Source organism: Lactuca saligna, chromosome 3, assembly GCF_052625555.1.
Source record: "Lactuca saligna cultivar CGN05327 chromosome 3, ASM5262555v1, whole genome shotgun sequence".
NCBI classification, from domain to species: Eukaryota; Viridiplantae; Streptophyta; class Magnoliopsida; order Asterales; family Asteraceae; genus Lactuca; species Lactuca saligna.
The window spans coordinates 180,666,955-180,690,352 of record NC_136419.1 but is presented as its reverse complement, the minus strand read 5'-3'; the positions used below and the strand labels follow the sequence as shown (position 1 = coordinate 180,690,352).

The 23,398-nt window shown below is 34.2% G+C and overlaps 1 long non-coding RNA gene across 5 annotated transcripts; it reads left to right on the top strand.

Moving 5' to 3' along the window:
* Positions 1-5,282: 5,282 nt before the first annotated feature.
* Positions 5,283-22,651, top strand: LOC145037557 (uncharacterized). 5 transcript variants are annotated; one of them, XR_013678902.1, is made up of 10 exons: positions 5,283-5,633; positions 5,727-5,810; positions 5,943-6,036; positions 11,093-12,318; positions 12,646-12,780; positions 12,892-13,137; positions 20,277-20,391; positions 20,850-20,929; positions 21,751-21,816; positions 22,428-22,651. It is a non-coding gene; the product is annotated as an uncharacterized LOC145037557 (long non-coding RNA). The 5 variants fall into 5 exon arrangements; XR_013678904.1 differs by lacking the exon at positions 20,277-20,391; XR_013678903.1 differs by lacking the exon at positions 21,751-21,816.
* The last annotated feature ends 747 nt before the right edge of the window (positions 22,652-23,398 follow it).

Genomic DNA, 23,398 nt, shown 5'->3' with positions numbered 1-23,398 from the left:
ATTATTATTTGAACATTCTTTCGTTAACTTAAAAAAAATCGTACTTACTTATTTTTATCTAATTGTCCCCTCAACTCTATCAAATGTCAATTTGACATCCTCACCTTTAAACTTTATAAAGTGTCGATTTCATCCCCTTAAGTTTTCTAAACTCTCATGTTAACCTATAAACATACTGTTGCATCGACATTGTATATTTACCTGCCAACATATGAAATGACATCTAACTTCTATCAATATAATCATCAAAATTTAATTTACAAAATGTATTGATGCCGACTGTGCTAGTTATACTTTAAAAACTCAATCATTTTCGTATAACCTAAATCCAAACAACTTCCGATTCCGACAAAAATCTATTAGAAGTTTGCAAAAATATGTATAATTAGGACAGTGGTCCAAAAAAGGATGTGTGATGATTTATCCACTTCACTTATGGACAAATATACCTTCCATTTAATTTCTAGGTATTTGATTACGAATAGGTGGTGATTTGTATAACACTTTTTAGCCATACACAACAATTAATGTGTAACACCTAAAGTCTGGAAGGCCAAGAAGGAAAGAAAACCTTAAGTCAAAGGGGTCAACTCACCGAGTCCAGGGCGAAACTCGGCGAGTCCGAGCGGGATCCAGGTTCAAGAATTAGTGACCGACTCGGCGAGTCGGCTATGGGGACTCGGCGAGTCTGGTCCGAACAAGGAAAACCCTAATCCCGGGAGTTGTATCCTATATAATGGGTGTTATGTCCCTCCCTCAGCCTCCTTATCATCCTAGAGAACCTGTAAACCATAGATTTCGTGTGAGCTTCCATCATTTGAGAGAAATAGCTTTGGAGGAAGGAAACTTTGGAAAGGAACTTGAAGATCAAGAAGGTTGCTTCAAAGGGGAGGTAAAGATCCGGGATCCACTTCAGTTGGTGTTCATCTTGGAGGTAATAAGCTGCTATCTTCCCTCCTTTGCATCTAGATCTACTTTTGTTATGAGATTTGGGGGTTTTGTGGTTGTTTGAGACCCAATTTGAGTTTGGGACCTAGATATGTCGTTTCCACTTCAGATCTAGTGTTGGGATGGTCCAATACATCATAAAGCATCAGAAGATGAGTAGTTGGTGAAGCCCTTTTGTCCCTAAACCTAGCCCTAGAGTGTTTTGAGCCTTGATCTCTTTAGTTATACGTAAAGTTTGCAACTTTACGTGAGGATTGAGCTTTGGGAGTAGGGATCTATGAGTTGGAGCCCCTGCATGGCTCGAAAAGCCACTGTATGGATTAAGAACTGGTGCAACTCAGCGAGTCACATGGGTGGACTCGGCGAGTTGGATGAATTTGGGCAGGAACTTGGCGAGTTGGAAGAACAACTCGGCGAGTTGGTTGAAGATAGCCTTGGACTCGGCGAATCTGTTCTTGGACTCGGCGAGTCTGGTCTTGAGGTCCTAGCCTTTTCTAGTTAAGCTGAGAATCGGTGAGTCAAGGGACGACTCAGTGAGTTGAGATGGGATTTTTCAGAGTTGAGGGACTCAGCGAGTCAGCGGGCTGACTCGGCGAGTAGGGTCAGTCAGGAAGTTTGACTTCGTCTGAGGACTTTGACTTTGACCAAGAGTTGATCAATTGACTTCCAAGGGCATTTTGGTAATTATTGGTATTTATTAGGTTCAGTCTTTTGGTATTATCAGGGGTGGAGTTCGTGTCGGAGGTTGGAGCAGTGTGATCTCATCTTTTCAGTCTGCAGCTTGCAAGGTGAGTTTACCTTTGTGTGAATGGGTCTAAGGCCACAATACCGGCCCATATAGATACAAGTAGGAAGACCCGGGGGTTAGCCCTAGGCTCAGTATGCTAGTATAATATTTAGGACGAGGTCCAATGATAGCGGGCGGGTGCCCAAGGAATGGTTTATATTTTAGTTTATACTTGTTGTCTGTGTGATACATGTATGTGCCTGGTAGGGAGGTGAGTGTGGGTGAGATCTCGTATCTCACGGATAGTAGAGTGTGGATGGTGTTCCACATCTCATTAGCAGCAGAACAGGGGCGAGGCCCAAGTTAAGGAAAGAGTGAGTGTGGGCTAGGCTCGTATCTCACTATCAGTAAGGGCGTGGACGGGGTTCCATGACTCATCAGTAGCAGGACAAGGGCGAGGCCCAAGATAGGCGAGGCCTCAGGATAGGATTTGTGAGTATATGTTAACTTATGTGTTCTTATATGCTTATGTGCTATTATATGTTAGCGGGCGGGGCCCAGTGACAGGCGTGACCTAAGTTAGAAAGATCTGTATCCTAGCGGGGCTCGAAGCCAGGTAGGGGTGTTGAACGGGTAATTTTTTCAGGTTTTCGGGTAATTCGGGTTTTTCATGTTAGAAAAATTACCCGTTACCCTACCCAAACTAAATTCGGGTAATTCGGGTATCGGGTCGGGTTTGGGTAATTCGGGTATTACCCGATATATATAATTCTTTTTTTGAATTTCACCTGAAAATAAATTTAATGAAATAAATACGTCGTGCTTTATTAGTCTTGTTTATATAAACAAACGAGACATAAACGAAGTTACTCAAGCTTTGAACATTGAGATTTTATAGTCAATAATACATGAGATATCAAGTAATTTTTTAACAACTTAATCTAATCTAATAAGATGTTAAAAAAACAAACACCTAAAGATCTTAATTTAAAAGTTTAAAATATTTAAGATAAATGTAGCCATAAGTTTTGCCATGTTCTGAAGTTTTGTCAGGATAATGAGTTTGTTAGTTGCAATAAAAACTATAATATAGAAAACAGTTAAGTTTTAAAGAACGTGATGATATATAAAAATTGCTTTTAATATTGTTAGTGTCGTATTGTCATAATAAATATATTTATGTTTTACAATAATGATAGTTAGTTTAAGCATGATCAAATACCTGCTATATAGTACAAGCTCTACAAAAAAAAGGAATTTTTAAAATAATTTGGGTAATTCGGGTATACCCGAAACCCAAAAAATTTACCCGACCCGAAAATAAATCGGGTAACTCGATTACCCGGAAAAATTTACCCGATACCTGAAAAAATCGAACGGGTAATTCGGGTATCGGGTATTTTCGACAGGGCTAGGTCCAAAATAGCGGGCGTGGCCCAATATGTGCAGTATGTGGTTATGCATGGTATGTGGTAGGGTGAGGAACTCACTAAGCTTCGTGCTTACGGTTTTCAGTTTTGGTTTCAGATACTTCCGGTAGTGGAGGGAAGAGCTTGGGGTGATCGCATGACACACACCATATATTAGACAGTCTGTGAATGTTTTAATCTGATAATGAACATGTGTTTTGGAAATTAATACTCTGGTTATGATATCGATTGATAATTATGTTTAAGTAATGTTTAATAAAAGAAATTTTTAGTCTCGAATTTTTGGGTCGTTACATAATATTTTAGATGATTGTATTGTACAACTGTATGAAACATAATTTTTTTGTATGGCTAAAAAAGATTATGTACGGATAATTTCCCATTAAGAAACGAAAACCCCATGATTGCATACTCCAAACATGCATGACCCACATCCCATGGTGCTGCTTCTTTAGCGGGAAATGCTTCTTCCTCCTTCGACAATGTTTTTTTGGTCGATAACACTTCTTTAGCCGGTTTCCTCTGGTGTTGTTGCTTTAACGACTTCTTCTTCTTCATATCCCACTTTCAAACAGTAACTCTAAATTTGAGGTTTGATATTGATTCTATTAAAATATGCGTGATATATTGTTTTTTATTATGCTATACCTCAATAACAAATTACGATTTACGATTATATCTTTAGTAAACTTTTAACTGATTGTCTCGGATCAATTAAACCAACAAATGTCAATTTTAAGTTTCTTCATAGTTTTTAGTAACTTCATGTACATGCATACGACACATTAGTAATTTAATGTTCACTTGAGTATTATGGAAAGCCATGTTGCTTCTTATAGAAAGAGCACCTAGAACATGTAATTTAGAAAATTAGGACATTCATATTTAGGAATAATTATCAATTAAATTAGAAGTTATAAATCCATATTTATGGTGAACTTTTATAAGTTCTGTAAACAAATGTAGATGCACTTGGGACAAATTTCTTTAGTCGAAGATTTGATGTACTTGGGATGATACATTCATGGTTGTGTGATTAGTTTTGCATGATTGACAATTTATTATTTTTAAAATGCGGTTTCGTTCGGTGTAACTAGTTCCGGTTCAAAAAAAAATTCCAAAATTTGTAATTATTTTAAAACCACATGTTAACTACTTATTGATTCTGAGTCTATTAAACTTTTGTGTCTTGTTCCTTAATGTGATGTTTGATTGTGTTAAAATTAACTCAACAAGAATTATTAATCAAATTCTATGATACAAAATCAATAGCTCTATTTATCTAACTTCAAATTTGAATCATATGATGAATTACTAAAGAGTGTACAGAATTTTTATTATGCCTAAAAGGGTATGTAGTATCTGTTCGAGATTTATAGCGGTTCCTATTGAGATAAATTGTGACCACAGATAAAAGGAAGAACACATGATAAAGTTTGATAACATGCCACTTCCAAATTAAATACATAACCAACTTTTTCAAGTAAATATACAATAGAAGTAGTAATTAGAATATTTGATATATATTAATCTGAATATTTTTATTGGGTAACATTTTATTATGATTTGATATCCATTATTTTGAAATTTTTTTTTTTAAGTGGTTGATTTGTAATAGATTTGTTTAATTAATGTGCTTATAACATTTTTTTTTTTTTTTTAAAATTAATTGTTTTATTAAATTAATGTGTTTTATATCATCTCTTAAAAAAATAGATTCGGTGGTGTAAAAAATACCATATAAAAAAATAAGTATTAAAATGAGGGGTAGAAATGTTAAAAGAAGAAAATTGATGGTGTATTCGATGAGAAAAAAAAAAGAAAAAAAATAAAAGAGGTATAATAGTTATTTTTTAAAAATATCTATAATTTAATAAATTGAAATAAAATTTATAATTCTCAAATATAACGAGTTTGACATATTTATGATGAGGTTATCACCCATGAAAACCACGGTCGGTATATTAAAAACTTTATATAAATATAAAAAATAAATGTAAAAGAAATTAAGATATTATCGATCGTAAGTAATTATGAATTAATTTATTAAATAAAATAAAGAATAAAATTATTAGAATATAATTTTGTATTTTATATGAATGACTAAAAAAAACACGTATTATTTTTTTAGGTTTTATTGGTTAAAAGAAGTAGGTGTCCTTTATTTTCAGTGTATCAGTACCCAAAAGCAAAAGGGATCAGTGACCTCACATGGCGATCTTCACTTCATTTCTGCCCATAAATACCCACAATACCCACGAAGCAAAATCACAACAAGATCATCAATCCCTTCCTTTCCATTTTGCATAGACAGACCCCACTTCTATTGAGCAGAAAGGAAACATCATTCAACAGTAGATCACGATCATTCTTAACAGCTCGCCTCGCAATTGAGGGCTCTTAGTCCTTGAACCGAAACTCTGATTTTCTCGCACCCTTCTCTTTCTTTCTTCTATTTTCTACTTCTTTTTCCGTCTATTTCTTAATCCTCATTTCCCGAAAACCTTCAATAGCTGCTGTTGTTAATGGTAATGACTCATTATTATCCGTCTTTTACACAATTTCCTTCCTTTAGTCACGTTTCTCGAATTGGATTTGTTAATTAAGTGGATAATATGCAGGAGAAAACGTGAGATTCAGAAATATTACTGGGTGGAACACTCATGGCGTCTGATCTTGACAAAGAAGAACCCCCTGACCCTGAGGTAAAATTACAGTCCATGCATTTAATGTGTTTTGTTTGATAATTTGTTCTTGAGATCCTTCAATTGTTTACCTTTTTGGGGGTTTTATAATTGTTATGGATTCTGATCTGGTTTTCTATGATTTGTTGGAAGCAAACCAGAAAACAACACAGATGTGCAGAAATACTACATATAAAACGAGAAAAGAGAAAAGTTTCTTCACACATATATGAAGGAGGAAGAAGAGGTACTTGTACTCTAAACTAGATCTTTTATTATATCATGAAGAACACGTTTTACATCTGTTTACAACCAGATTACCCTTTCAACAAACACTCCCCCGTAATCTGGACTTTAACATTTTTTAACTTTATGAAAATCTACAATCTTTAAGCCTTTGTTTTGGTTCCATGTTATCACTTTTCAAAACACATTTATGTTTACAACTTTGTCTTTTCTTTCAAAGTACGTTACTTTTTCCCTTTTTTTACAGACCCACGTGATTTGTCCTCTTCTTTTACACACAATGTACTACAGCCTTTGTTGACACACCATGTGACTTCTGTTCTTGTCCTTTTCTTGAATTTAATATAACCATTAACCATAGCGTGAAAGACAGTTCCTTCTCTAATATCCTCATTTTTTTTTTTTTTTTTCAATTTGTTTTATTTCAAAACACTTAATGTCATCACAAGCATTGTTCTGAATCTTTTCATCCGGATCAGTGGACACTCTATCATCAACATCTTTTCAACTTCGTCACAATCTCATGCCATGCATCATCATTTTTCAGTTAGGTTCCTTTATATTTGTGTTCTAATATGCAAACAAATGAGTTTTTTTTGAAGGAAATATTTTCTTGCTTTGAAAGTTAATTGATTAGTTTGCTTTTTTATTGAATACAATCGTTGCAAAGTAACTTCAATTCAAGAATCTAAATTCATTTAATTACTAGCCATAAACACATTTGTTTCCATTAACCAAAGAGCGAACATCTTGACCTTTGTGAATCAGTATGAGTTATTTGTTTCTATGAAGGGCAGATCTAAGGATTTAAGATGATACATAGATTATTGGGCTACGTTATAACTTTTAAATTTCAAATCTGTATCATATTGGAAGATATACATGTTTCTTAATAAGAAGCATAAGAAAAATACATTCTATAAACGAAAATGTCCATATGCCAAAATTCTATTAATACTAAACTGCAAATTTGGTCCTGTGGTTTGCCAAAAAATATGGATGAAGTCCAAAAAGTTTCTGACTTGCACCATTAGTCCAAAATTGAATCTTTTTTGTGGTTTTGGTCCCTGATAAAATTAAAATAACTTGAAAGGACTATTATGCGCTTCCTATTTTCTTTTTACACTTTTTAAAATATATTTTAATATTTTCAAAAAAAAAGACAACCCCTACATTCAGTAACCCCCCCCCCCCCCCCTCCCGGTAAGCTTGATAATCATAACGACGACTCTTTGTTTGGCATGTCTTCGCATCAAACTCAGACACACACACACATAATGAAATCATAGATTTTGGGTGTAAGTAACTGAACTCAGAATCAAATAGCACCATAATGGGTTCTCTTTTAAGAACATTTGCACATGCCTAGAGAGTAACTAACATCAAATAGCACCATCTTGTAAAAAAATGTCAGACAGGTTGTCTTTTAAGAAAATTTGAACATGTCTTTTAAGAAATTCCATCTGCAGTTTTCTGCTAACTATGAGGACCAAATTTGCAGTTTTGTTAAACTTAATACATCCATTTCACAGTTTAGTACATGAAATTCACAACTTAATATAACAAATTCACTGTTTAATACACAAAAATTATACATTCACATACACCTTTAAATATGGAGGATAGTGTTTCTTTCAAAGTTTAATTTACACAATATTCACAATTTAAACTTTACACACTTTACTCAAAATTATAGAAAATCGTATCTACATATAAATGCTTTATTTATATCATATTTAAGATATAAACACAAAATTCATAAAAAATATACAGTTTAATACAGTCAATTCATAGTTTAATATATTCATTTCACAGTCTAATATACAAAATTCACAACATAATATAATAAATTAATAGTTTAATATATACAGTTCACAACTTAATATAGTCTGTTTACTATTTAAACATAAAATCCACAGTTTAATGCATTCAGTTACAATTTAAAACGCAAATATCACAACTTAATTTACAAAATTCATAGCTTAATACAATAAATCACAATTTTAATACACAAATTTAAAAAGAAATAGTATAACATTATCTAGGTTATACGATTCATAGTAAAACTAAAAAAATTAAAAAGAAATAGTATAATATTACCTTTATCTCTTTCCAGAATCCAAGTCGTTTATTTGCTACCTCATTAACAAAAAAACACTAGTAAGCCAAAATGAAACTCCTCAGTCTCTCGCATCAAAGTTGCTTCTTCTCCGGCGACCGGTAAGCGGCCAGAGAGTAAGGGAGGAACGCCAACTCTCGTAGTAAGGCGCCGGAGGGCGATGAGCGATGGTAGGTCTAAAATAGTTTTTTGATTTTTGTAGTTTTGGTTAGTGATTATAAATGTCACAATTAATTTTAATTAATGTCATTTTTTTCTAGTAATTGTTAGACAAAACTGTCATTTTTAATATTTATAAATATGTATTTGAAAAATGACAAATATACTCTTAATTAAAAATTAATTAGAAGTTGTTCTTATGATTCCTAATACTTTTTGGTATATATATATATATATATATATATATATATATATATATATATATATATATATATATTGAGAGAGAGAGAGAGAGAGAGAGAGAGAGAGAGAGAGAGAGAGAGAGAGAGGATAATTTTTTCAACCATCATTTTAAAGTTTTATATCCTAGAGAATATCTAAAGATATGTTAATTCATTATTTTTCATCCTCTTTCCATATTAATATTTGAAAAATAAAATAATTTTTTGTATGAAAAGTATGCACCATATGCACATTTCTATTGAAAAAAAAACATTAAATTTTTTTTTTCAACGAATTACCTTCTATAGTAACGTCTTAGCAAATTAAGATGTTTTAAAAAACTATCTATAAAAATTTGAAAAATATGCATATATGCACAAACTCAAATGTGCATAATTTTTTACACATTGTTTTTGAGTTTATCTCGTATCATAAAAAAATAATTAAAAATATTTAAATTCAATATTTTTTTAACATCTTTCTATATTAATATTTGAAAAAAATTTAAGTAAATTGTGCACCATACGCAAATATACACATATTAAAATATACATATATGCAAATATGTATATGTGCACATTAATGTACGGATCAAAAACATTTTAATAAGTTAAGACCTTGCTAAAGAAGGTGATTAGTTGAGAAAAAAATTAAAAAAATATATTTTTCTAATGATGTGCATAATGGTATGTAAGAATATCGAATACCAGTATGGATAGACTTAAAAAATGATGAATTTATATATTTTTAGTTATTTGTTTATATAAGATAAGTTAAAAAAAACATTTTTCCAAATCTTATGCATATGATACACATGTTATGTATATATATATATATATATATATATATATATATATATATATATATATATATATATATATATATATATATATAATTGAATATCAATGTGTCAGAGCTTAAAATATGATGAATTTACATATTTTTATTTATTTATTTTTATATAAGATACGATCTAAAACAAGGTTTAAAAAAAAGTGATCCTAATGATCTTAAAATAGTTAGTGATCATCTACTAGATCAATTTGGATCAAATTTTTTCCAAATGATATGCAAATGATGCACATGCTATATATTTTTTCATATATATATATATATATATATATATATATATATATATATATATATATATACACACACATACACACATTAAAACAACAAAACGATAAACATTTTAAAAAATCGCCATTGGAAAAGATTTTATAAACTATACAAACAAAGATAAATAAATAATGTTTTGTTTTACATTTTGCTTGTTTTTTAGTTATACAAATGTACAAACAAGAATAAGTTTTAAAAAATCAACATATTTATCTGATTAGAAATATTAGCTTGTCATGATATGTTATTTAATTCTAACTATTATTATATTTATCTTTATGATTTCGGATATTTATTTTAATTTTAAACGTTTGTTCGAATATATATAGTAAACAATATCTTCGAACAAAACAACAAGAAACATTAAACAATATATTCAAACAAAACGTCAAAGATTTTAAAAAAAAAAAAAAATCCACTCTTACAGAAAATTAATTATACAAACAAGAATACATTTTTTAAAATAAATTAGTTAGACATGAAGAAACAATAATAAAACATTAAAAAATACTTTAAATAAAACATTAAAAATTGTTAAAAAAAATTGGAACACCACTTTAAAATAAACGAATAAAATGTCACAAAGAATATATTATTAATACTTTATAATATTTTATAACATAGTTTTAATAAATTGTCTTATTAAATAGATTTAAAAAATGAAAATGATTTGTATATTATAAAAACATCAATCCATCATTATTTTATAATTAACTATTTTATTATAAAAAATGGGTATATTGTTTGATAATATAATACGTTCAATCTTACATAAATATTGTCATTAACACATATTCTTACTAATTAAATCGTATATAAGGTTATTATACACTTATTATTATTAATTTTATTTCTGTCAAAATGTTTGTCAGAATTATTATTGGGTCGTATTCTGTTTGAATGAAAATGACTGAAAAACAATGTGTGAGAACAAAAATAAATAATAATTAGCAAGAATGCATGAAAATGACAATATTTTAATCATAATGCAAATTTATTTTATTTAATATAAAAATAATTTTTTTTATAAACTTTATCTAAAATATTCAAACTACAATACATCATTGAATATTTTCGCTTTCAATTTTATATTTAAAAAATTGAAGTATAAAAAACATCAATTTATCTATTTTTAATTTGTATGTGATGTTATTTCGAGATTTATCTTTATTTTTTATTATACAAATATACTTATTTTTATAAAAATAAAAATAAATATTTGTTCATAAATTTGGTGAATATTTGTATTTAGTCAAATGAAGGACCAAAAAGATAAAAAAGCATAGTTTGAGACTTCACTTAAGCTTATTGCCTTTTAAAAAAGCCATCATGCATTAAGTGCAAATATTTGTTCATAAATCCCGTGATGCCAAGTTACTAATAATGCCTTCAATTTTCATGGAAAAATGACGAATTGTTTACATTATGGTGTTTTCAGAAGGAACTGGTTCAAGGACCTTGAAGCTGTTTGGTACCGGAAATGTTAAGTTTATCGAGGATGCAGCACGAAAAACATTATGGCAGAGTTTTAAAACACCAAGGTGTTGTTTGTTTTTTCGAAGCGAAAATGTCTGAAATCTGCGGATCACCTCTGCAACCCTCTGTAGCAGAAGAGGTGGACCAAACGGCTGCACCATTTAATAAAAAATATGTTTGTTTTTTAACGTCTGCATATTGCTACAGTAAGTTAAAGTAAGGTGTAAAGAGGTTTGAAACCGTTGGCTTAGTGTTGTGCCATGCAGCACACACGCAACGGTTTTTAAGTAAGAAGTCTTCTGAAAAACAAACAGCTATGAAGAGTCAAGTGTTGCGTGTGTGCTGCGCTGCGCAACAATAAGTGGTTTGAAGTGGTTTCTTAGAAAAAACAAACAACAACAGATACTGGAATGAAGTTGGACAAAAGTTTAACGGTGACATTATGGAAAAGTCTCAATGATCCAGGAACTGGAAGCTACCTATTTCGGCAAGATGAAAGAGGCAACCAATACTTCGTTATTATGAAAGATACAACATATCATTGGAAAAGCAGAAACCCAAAGAACGGCTTTGATGACAGCAAAATGTTCCCCGAGGCTGTGAGTTTGCTATCAAACACAACCACAGGAGATCAACATGTAATTACAACTTATAACATAACTTATATTGTGACCAATCCTTACTCAAGGTTGGTAATGAACTACACAGGCCATTTACAATATTTTAGTTGGCGAAAAGCGAGTAAACAATGGGTTTTGGAATGGGAAGCGCCTAGAGATTGTTGTAGCGAATACCGTGTGTGTGGGTCATTTCGGATATGCAACCAAACAAATGATCATCAACCATTGTGTAGTAGTTGTTTGATTGGATTTCAGCGTGCTTTACATAGGGATCATAAGGTTGGATGCAAGAGAAAATCTGAAATATGTGAGAATACTACAGATACATTCGTGAATCTTACTATGATTAGTGTTGGTGTTACATATGTGACCTTCCAAAAATCAAATAACAAGTCTGTATGCATAGAGAAATGTCATGAGTGTGTAGCATATGCTTATACATCTTAGCAAGAGGAACAACTAACGGATGAAAGCCGCCATGATACCCAAGGTTGTTGGTTCTGACATTCTCAGCTTCATAATCTTGAAGCATAGGGCAGACATAATATCTCCATCCGTGTTTCTGCAGGTACTTCTTAATATCTATCAATTTAACTTGCAACAGTTGTGAACCGATTGTACCTTTCACAGAATTTGCATTAATTTGCAGAAGAATGATATATAAAAAGAAATTAATGAGAGATGATCATGTTTATAAAATTAAGAGCTGATGAGTTTGTTAAGAAAACATAGGAAATTATACACGTTTCATTTCTAAATCAAGCAAAATATCTGATAGCCCTTTAGTCACGTTTTGTGGTTGATTATTTAGTAAGTTTTATTAACTGCATGAGTCGGCGTAAAAAAATCTTGTAAATAGTTTATTTATTTATTTTTAACGAAAACTTATATTCAGGGCATCAAGTCAAAGGGCGATCAGAATTTCAAAAACTTGTTGTTCCTCTCGTTGTTGGTCTTTCTGTTTTGGGGGTTACAATCTTGTGTGTGGTTGTGTATATTTCTTATACCAGATTGGTGAATAGAATAGCAAGTAAGTTATTACAAATCCTGTAGATAAACACATTTTTTTTCCTTTAAAAATGTTTTCTTTGTATATTTATATACTAAGGCTTACCATCACCTATTTTTGGTTTCATCTCAGAGGACAGACGTAGGATTGAACTTGAGTCCAACAATATGAGCAAAACATGCCATTGTCAAATGTGATCTTGATGCTGGGAAGTGAACCCGACACCCTCCCAACTTCAACCGATCCAACTCATGACTCACAAAAGGATCATGCCATTGCCTCTTCCTCTGGTTTGCCTAAAGAAGACCCACAATTTAGCAAAAACATGACGGAAATTACTATATTACACCTTCGTTGATACTTTTTTACACCCTCCAGGTATGTATATATATATATATATATATATATATATATATATATATATATATATATATATATATATATATATATTAGAATGACCAAGCTAACTATAAAGAAAAAAACAAAGACCAATGTCCAAGGAGAACAATTTACAGAGGACTATCAATCAATCTGCATCGGTAGAGAAATCTACTTGTTGAAATATTTTATTATACTTACAAACTTCTTATTGAGAATACATACATATCAAGTCTGAAATGTTTGTATTTCTTGGAGGTTTAGTTTATAGATATATTGGGAGTGCCTTTGTATGAGAATTGTTGAGAGGGACTTAATGCATCATATGTTCAGAACTTTTGGGTTTCAGCTCGTTTATTACAAACTTCTAGGTTGTAGGACAAACAGGTTTTACCCAATTGCTTATGATGCGTGTTTACTTTGGTCCATGCCCCGAATCTCTACCCGATGTATAAATTAGATTGTATGTGTGTGTGTGTTGTTCAGTCATAACAACAAGATACAACACACTACATATCTATTTTCTCTCTCTAGCTCTCTCATTCATAAGGATTCTTTGTTGTTTAGTGTTTTAGAGAAAAGTTCTTCAAGTGTAATCTTCTTTTTTCTTCAATATAGTTGAGTGTAGGATAAGGGAGTGTTTTGTAGTGAGGTTACTATGTACACAGTGTAAGCAAAATTCATTAATCGTACGATAAGTCGATAATTATTACTCCCTTCGTCCCATATTAATAGTTTATGTTTTATTTTTGGTTTGTCCCAAAATAATAGTCTATTTCTAAAAATAAATATCCCTTTTACTAAAATACCCATCATTATTAGTTAACATACCATGAAATTAAATGCAACAAAAAGGTAAAACTATCATTTCATTTAATAAATTAATGGTAATTAATGTTTCTTAATTTGTGTGTGTTTTTGTCTATGAACAATAATTTTTGAACAAAGGAGTATAAAATAATCAAAACAAATGAATCACAGTACCATAAATAATCTTATATAGTTACATGAATATCAAGGATCTCCAAGCATTCTTAGCAACAAAGTTCTTCAATTGTTTATAATCAATACTATCTAATATAGCGTTCTCAACAGTTATCATTATCAATTTATTAAGTACTTCTTATGACCTTGTGGATCTATTAATGACTTCGTATTAGAGATAATTTAGAATAATTAGAAAAGATTTCTTGTATCTCCATATATGTTAGGCTAGTTTCTTACCTTATCTATGTGTGTGTGTGTGTGTGTGTATATATATATATATATATATATATATATATATATATATATATATATATATATATATATATATATATATATATATATATACACACACACACTAGGGATGAGCAAATGGACCGGGGAACCGGCTGGAATCGGTACCGGAACCGGAACCGGCACCGGAACCAGAACCCGATGGAACCGGTCGGGCCGGGACCGGGACGTTATTTTTGTGGATTTTTGGAACCGGGAACCGGTAGGAACCGGAACCGATATAACCGGAACCGGTAGAACCGGCAAAAACCGGAACCGTATCATGCTATTTTTCAAGGACCGGTTCCAACATTTGAAGACACGACAAGAACCGGTAGAACCGGAACCGATAGAACCGCCGGGCCGGTTCGGTTCTTGATTTTGGCCGAAGCCGGTTCCCGGTTCCGGTCCGGTTCGGGCCGGTTCCGACCGGTTCGGTCCTTTTACTCATCCCTAATACACACACACACAAGATACATATTCAAGGGAAAAATACTCTTATATGGTATCAACCATAATTATGGTCCAACCCTAAATGTTTCCCCCTTGTCTCCTTCTTCTGCCCCTATAGATCTTTTCTTCCATGCTCGTCGATCATGTCTACATCATAGGCTTCTCTTCCTCTTGCCACCATACTTCCGCTGCTCACGGTTAAACTCAACTCAACCAACTATCTATTATGCGTAATCATGTATTACCACTTCTTTCTTTTCAGAAATTGATTGATTATGTCGAAGGTACCCTTCTTCCTCCAACTGCAACCATTGAATTAGAGGGAAAATCTACCTCCAATCGTTCCTTCTCAACCTGGAAAGAAGTTGATCAAAAAGCTTACCTCACCTTGCAATCTTCTTTTTCTGAGGAAACTATGTATGAGACCATAGGTCTCCAAACCGCCAAAGATATTTTGACAGCCCTTGAGTGTGTGTATTGCTATGATTCTCAAGAATGCATGCAAACCATTCAAGGGATTTTTGACAACTAAAAAAAGGTACCTCTATAGTTGCAGTATTGGACGCAAGTTCAAAGCTATATGCGACCAATTATGTGCTATCGGCAATCTTGCAGTGATAATGATAAGAGTCATTGGTTTTTACGTGACCTTGGTTCCTCGTTTGAAACCTTTTCTACGATACAAAGAGTCGTCCGTCCTCGTCCTACACTGATCGATTTAATGGCCAAGCTAAAATCCATAAACTCTTTCTTGCTTCAGTGACCAACTCACCGACACCTGCTCCCTTTACTACACAAACTCGTCGCAACAGCCAACCATCCACTTGTGGCCAATCTGGAAACTCGAGGGTTGCCTTCTATAGTGGTGATGGTCGTGGGAGACGCCCACTATGTTGCCAATTTTTTCCGAAAGAATGGTCACTATGCAAACATATGTCCTGATCTTGCTACATATGCCACCAAATGTAACATTCAAGATTTAGTGGTATGTTCTTTTTTAACCCTTTATGTGAATTCTTTACAATTTGGTCCCTAGCCGAGTACGTTGGGCGTACTCTATGACTACGTTGGGCGTATTGGCTCTTCTGATAGTTGCATAGGCGGACACGTATGTTGGGCATACGTGGGAGTATGTGGAACATACGCTAAGAAAGGTTAACCCCTAATTTTTAGGGTTTGTGCCCTATTTAAGCAACTTATGTTGCCTTAGTCATATCTTTTGGTCAGCCTGCACTCCCCTAAACCCTAAGAATGAATCCCTAAGTGCCTTTTGTCATTTTTGAGCTTGGAAGTGAGTTTTGTTTATTTGAAGGAAGAAGAACACTTGGAGGTTACTTTAGAGTGGCTTGTTTGAGCTTAGAAGTGAGTTTTGTTGATTTGAAGGAAGGACACTTGGAGGTTACTTTAGAGTGGCTTGATCTTTTAGATCCATAATCAACATTATCTTTGTAAGCTATTTGAGGTATAAAGTTCTCTACTTGATGATTCCTTATGTTAGATCCAATTTAGTGCTTCATTTGTGCATTTTTGCGTCCTTAAACCATATTTATGAGTATAGTCTACTTCAGATGCCATGGATGTTAGATCTTAGCACCTTTGAGGTCCCTTGACCATAAAAATGTAATCTTTATGAGTTATACCGGTCCATTCATGCGTTAGGATCCGTAATATGGTTCTTTTTGAGTTTTGGGGGTCCTATTAAGTCATGCATGGGAATAAAGTTGCCAACTTTAGTTGTTAAGTCACCATTTGGGATCAGATTTGAGAGTTTGGCTTAGTGACTTAACCGATTAAGTGCTTAATGGTGAAGTCTGGTCAATTGTGTTGTACGCTGGGCGTACGCAGCTAGTATGTTGTGCGTACTGGCAACCGATGTAGAATGTAGGGTGTAAGACTTAGTATCTCGGGCGAACTCAACAACATTAACTTTCAGTTGACTTTCTTGGTTTGGGCCATATTTTGGACTTTAGGGTTTGGGCCTTGTTGGGCTATTAGACTTCTGACGTTGGGCACCGACCCCACATATATGTTTCTACTTCTTTAGGCAACCTTGAGAAATACATCTAAGTTTTTGTTTGGTGTGCGTGGAAAGTGAGAAATGACGGGATCTTCAACAAGATTTATGTTTCTACTTCTACAGCGGCAGATTTCATCTTTCCCATCGTATAAGTTGAAAGTGTGACTTAGTGTATGTGTATGAATAATGATCAACATGTTTTTATATACAAAGATAAGATAACAAACTATCATAAATATTCCAATCTCACCTTATTCTTGCTTGACTGGGGAGGCTAAACGTATTTTCTCATTGACCTCGTGTTCATGCTCCATTAGATAAGCTATTAGTCTTGAAAAGATCAATAATAAAGAATCTGATGGCAGTTCCAAGATGTTGACTATTTCAGAATGTTAGAGCATTCAACTTGTTAGTGCATATTCAAGATATTAGATATAATTAAAGAAAACTAGAAATATTACCCATAACAATATATTAGTGTTTTTAAAAAAAATATATAATTATGTTTTTTGAATAAAAATATAAGTATGTTTTTTTTCGGTTATAAAGAATAATATATTGTTTTATGTTAAAAATAAAATTAATGTTTGAGTTAAAAATAACAATATGTTGTATTCGCTTAAAAAAGTATGTTGTTGCTAGTTAAAAATAACAATATGCTAGACCATGTTTTTAGTATATAGTCAAGAAGATCCCAAGAGCCTCAAGGTCTAAAGCCCTATCTTTAACTATTATTTATAATTAATAAAATGCATAATCAAGACTCAATTATTAGCCAACACCACAATTCTAGCCTAAATGCTTTTTTGTCTTACTTGATACATCTAATAAGGTGTATAGACTACACTCATAAGGTTTTATTGTTTCTTACTTTCTTCCATGTGGGACTCCCACAAGTCAACGAATAAAGATATGTCTTGATGCAACAAGTAGTTTGGAGTCTCTAAACAACCATGTAATTGAAAATAGTAGAATTTTTCATTACAACATAAAGAGTGGAAATGATTTGGTGGATCACAACTTGAATGGAATAATCTTAAACATGGGACTTTCAAGAACAATTATTGTTAAACATGAGAGTAGGGATGACAATGGGGCGGGGCTTACCATCCCTGTCCTCGTCCCCGAGTTCGTAACGTCATCCCCATCCCCATCCCTATCCCCAACGGATGCGGGGAATTTAATCCCCTCCCCTTTAAATTTTGGGCTTATCCCCGACCCAACCCCGGTTCATCCCTGTTCTATATTCAAATCAACTTAAACAAAAAATAACTTCAACTTACGTAAGATATCCAAACCAGATGTCATAATTAGATTGTGTTTACATCAATCATAAAGTCTATCAACCATCAAAATGAGAATATGATTACACAAAAGAAATTTCAATCTTTGGTTCTATTTGTTTGCTTGAAAAATTACTCAACATCATCATCATCATATGCAACCGTCTGATCAATAGCCTTTGGTTCTCCTTGCTTTTTACCTGAAACATATAAAACTTATTTTTAGAAAAACTAATATTTATGCACATGTATGATATAACAATTGATATATTTATTAAAAATTTACCTTGAAGTTCCTTCCGTAACCAACTTTGCCTACACATGAATGCCCCAACTGTTTCTGGTTTGAGTCGGTTACGTTGTTTTGTCACCTTATTCCCGCTCATGTTAAAAGCTGATTCTGAAGCAACTGTAGAAATTGGAATCGCTAAGATATCTCTAGCAATATTATGTAATATAGGAAACTTGGAATCATTACACTTCCACCACATTAATATATCAAAACCTTCCTCTTTCGGTAACAACTTATCAGCTAAATAATCATCCAACTCAGTTTTTTCAAATCCATCATCCTCAAAAGCATATCCTCGAAATTCAACTCCCATGTTGATTTGATTAAAGTAGAAACCCCTCCCTTGGAGATGGTTGTCGCACATTTCCGTTTCCAAGAAGCTCCTCGTTTATCATCATGTTTCTTTTTATACTCTTCAAATAACTCAGTAATTATGTTACGTATTTGCATAATCTCACTTCTTGCTTCTTCCCCATATAACTTTGGAAAGAAATAATTGATCAACTTTAACTTATACCTAGGATCCAAGACAATTACTACACTCGTAACATTATGTATTACATCCCAATACTTCTCAAATTTGAACATAGTTGATGCTATAGACTTAATAACACTATTATGAGATACTTTCCAACTCAACAATGGTAGTTTCATATCACAAATCAAAGGGAAGAAAATGTTTGACGTGGGATATTTGGTACCAGAAAATTTTTCAGCCACCTGATAGAACAATTTCAATTTTTCACAAACATTCGATGCCATATTCCATTCATCTTCACTAGGAAAGCAAACATAATGTTTATCTTTTTTGCTCGAACGATTAAAAACTTCTCTATACTCCAAAGCAACACTCAACATCATATAAATGGAATTCCACCTTGTTTTGCAATCAAGAAGTAACTCCTTTTGGCAATTAACACCTACTTGTCGAGCAAAAAGTCTAAAATCTTGTATTCTTTTAGGAGAACTTGTCCAAAAGGAGACACTATTCCTAACATTCTCAATTGCATTGGTAATCACAGAAAATCCATCTTGTACAATAAGATTAATTATGTGTGCCAACATCGCATATGAAATATTCTCCCTTTCAAAATTAGCGACGAAGTAGTAAGCGTACCTAGAAGCTTTTCGACGATGGCATCATTTGCTGAACAATCGTCAAGTGTTAATGTTGACAACTTGTTGTCAATGTTCACTCCAAGAAACATTCCATTATAGCTTGTGATAGTGCATCAACAGTGTGTGGAGATGACACATGTATAAAGCTGCATTAAACAAAATATAACACTTCAAAACTTCATCAAATATAAATTACAAATAATTACATTAATTAGAGTAAATACCTCATAATTAGATTTTGTAACTTCCAGTTGCCTAGATATATAATGTGCTGTGATTGCCATGTAACCTTTTTTTTTTTTGGTTACTTGCAGTCCACATATCAGACGTGAGAGCAATCCTACTATCATTCTCTTCAAAACATTTCAAGATATGATTTTTTTTATCCTCGTATACCTTCATTATATCACACTTGACTGTATTACGACAAGGCACCTTAAATAAAGGTTGAAGACTTTCAGTATACTTTCGAAAACCATAATGCTCAACAATGGAGAACGGATAATCATGAATTATAATCATCTTTGCTAGTTCATCTCTAGATACTTCAACATCATAGGAATACTTACTCATATAAGCTTTACCATCAATAGTTTTGTGCCCTTGAACTAATATATGTTGTCTAATGTCCCTTGTATTTTTCCTAAGGCATATCCTGTAATGATCTTTCAAATGTGTTGTTCCATCATTAGATATACCAGTCAATTGTTTTTTGCAGTATTTGCACTTCGCCCATCTGCAAACACCATTAATATAAATGGGAATAAAATGGCTCCAAGCAGCGGATTTCAACCTTTTATTAGGATGCTCAATAGCCGTATCATTTTATACAGGTACCGATTCATTATCATCTTCATGTTCATCATTCATGGCTAGTTGTTTATCATTTTCTGAAGTAGCCATCTATAACTACAAAACAAAAAAGTAAAACACAATTCGTATTAGTGCATCACTTTATCAAACAAAAAATGATTGTTTGTGTAACGAACCGTTCCCGGTATGTTAATTCATTGGTAATTGTTGTAAGTTTTTCAAGAGGGACTCGGTGAGTTCATAGCCTGACTCGCCGAGTAGGGTCGCGACTTCGAGCACGCGTGAGCCGGGGACTCGGCGAGTCCATATCCCTGACTCGGCGAGTCCATCCGTATGGGTGAAACCCTAAATCCCCGGGTTGCCCACTATTTAAGTCACCTTATAGCCCCATTCTCGCTTCCCTCACCCTGAGAACACTGTGAGAAAAACCCTAATCCACCTTGAGAGCTTATAAGTGTTTTTGTGCCATTTTGTGAAGGTGTGAAGAAGGAGAAGAAGAAAGGAGCAAGGAGAAGATTTGTAGTGCAAAGATCCAAGGGCAAATCTGAGTTATTTGAGGTATTTTCGGATTTCCCCTCTTGTTATATGCTTTAAACCTCCATTAGAGCTCTTCTAAGATCTAGTTGATGCTTGTTCCAAGCCTTATGTTTGCATGAATGCCTTAATAAGTCGAGATATCTTTAGATCTGAATGATTGGGTGTTGTAGAGCCCAGATCTACTACCTTTTTGGAGTTACTTTGCATATTAACCATAGATCTACCCATTTTGTGCATCTTTTAGCCTTATTTCCCTTATTCATGAGGTTGTACACGTAAAGTTGGAAACTTTACGTGGTAAATCAGCTTATTGGACTCAGATCTATCAATTGTATGTGTTGGATTCAAGCAAAATCGAGTAAAAATCAGTTGCATGGCAGCAACTCGGCGAGTCGGGAAGAACGACTCGGCGAGTTGGGTCGCGAGTTCCCGATTCCTTCATTTTTACCAGTGTCGAGTGGATCCAGTGAGTTAGAGAGTGGACTCAGCGAGTTGAGGGTAGACTCAGTGATGGAGGGACTCGGCGAGTTGTTCATACAACTCGGCGAGTCCAAGGCAATCTTCTTAAGATCAAGAACAACTCGTCGAGTTTGTTCATCCGGCTCGGCGAGTCGGATGAAGATTGTCTGAGTTCTTGGATCAAGAGGGTACTCGTCGAGTCGATGCCACACTCGACGAGTAGCAGCGAGTAGAACTGAGAAGTGAGAGTAGGACTCGACGAGTTGGGCGGCCCAACTCGGCGAGTCAGCCCAAAGAGAGTTGACTTTGACCAAGGGTAAAAGAGTCATTTTACCCCAAGTGCAGTGTTTAGTATTTGATTGAGTGTGTTTATGGACTTGTAGCCGAGGAGATTCAGGAACAGCAGCCGTTAGCTTCCCGAGCCACACACTCAGCAGCCAGCTTACGAGGTGAGTTTCCTTCCAGTAGGGACGGGTCTAAGGCCACAATGTCGGCCCGTTCAGTTAGCAGTAGTTTCCGGATTTAGGTCCGATGCAGTAGCTAGTATGTTTGATGCCTTCGTGGCTCGGACATGATTTGTGTGCTATGTCTTATGTGTTAAGTGTTATGTGTTCCGGGCTACGGCCCGATGTAGTATGCAGTATATGTGTTCATGCTAGATGAGGTGTTATGCTATGCGATGTTCAGACAGTCAGTTCCGGACTTCGGTCCGATGCAGGGGACAAGGTCCCAGTCGGTTCCGGACTTCGGTCCGATGCAGTTAGTTCCGGACTTTGGTCCGATGCAGTTAGTTCCGGACTTTGGTCCGATGCAGTTAGTTCCGGAATTTGGTCCGATGCAGTCAGTTCCGGACTTCGGTCCGATGCAGTTAGTTCCGGACTTCGGTCCGATGCAGGGGACAAGGTCCCAGTCAGTTCCGGACTTCGGTCCGATGCAGTTCCGGGCTTCGGCCCGATGCAGTGGGCAAGGCCCAATATGTGTTTATATGTTATTGTATGGTATGTGGTTGTTTGGGGGAGCTCACTAAGCTTCGTGCTTACAGTTTCAGTTTTGGTTTCAGGTACTTCCGCAAGCAAAGGGAAGAGCTCGGGGTGATAGCATCGCACACACCACAGTTTAGCTCTTATCCTGGGGATGGTTTTAGTTGTTTTGGATTTGATATAGTATGATACAGTTTTCCGCACAGTATTTTATTATGATTTGGGATACATCGCGCATGTTTTTATGTTATGATACTCATATTATGGTTTTGGTATTATTGAAAAACGAAATTTTTGGGTCGTATTTTTGGGTCGTTTCAAGTTGGTATCAGAGCCCTGGTTTGAGGGATTCGGATACACTTCCGGGTGTATCTGAACTCAAACTAAGGGAAATAAAAGATTTTAGTAAAATAAAAATGTTTTACAAAAAGAATTTTGAAAGCACTTAGAAAGAAAAAATTGTTTTTAAGATAGAGGTGTGTGCATGCGGTCAGCCGAGCTCAAGTAAGTACTCCCAAATTACCCATACAAGTTATTTGTTCAGTTTCAGTTTCAGTAGAACAGCATGCTAGTATAGGGCTAAGGATCTAGGAGAATGCCTTATGTGCCTGCTTATGTGTTACAGCTTTATGAGTATTGAATGCTAGAATTGAGTAGACAACAGTAGGATAGCCTGTTTAGGTTATGCCTGATAGTATGAGCTTAGCATCCTATGCTAGTGCAGTTTCTTGTTATGAGAATAGCTTTTGCCTGAGTCTGTTTCCCTTATCCGGATGCTGCTTGCTTCGTGCTTGGTGGGGTTCTGAGTACTGGGAGTTAGCCATTAGGTGAACACGTCACACCACATGTAATCAGGTTTGAATAATCCCAGAGTGCTGGAACTGGCCCTATTGCGCAACTCTTGTTTGAGTCCAGCCGTTGTAGGGACGGATCTTTTACTTGAAGGATTATCTGATCTTCATCACATGTGATGGTGTTTAGGTGGTGGCTAGCTGGCATTATGAGGAGACCTACAGCAGCTGAGGACCAGTCGTGTTGAGCTTGAGGTTTC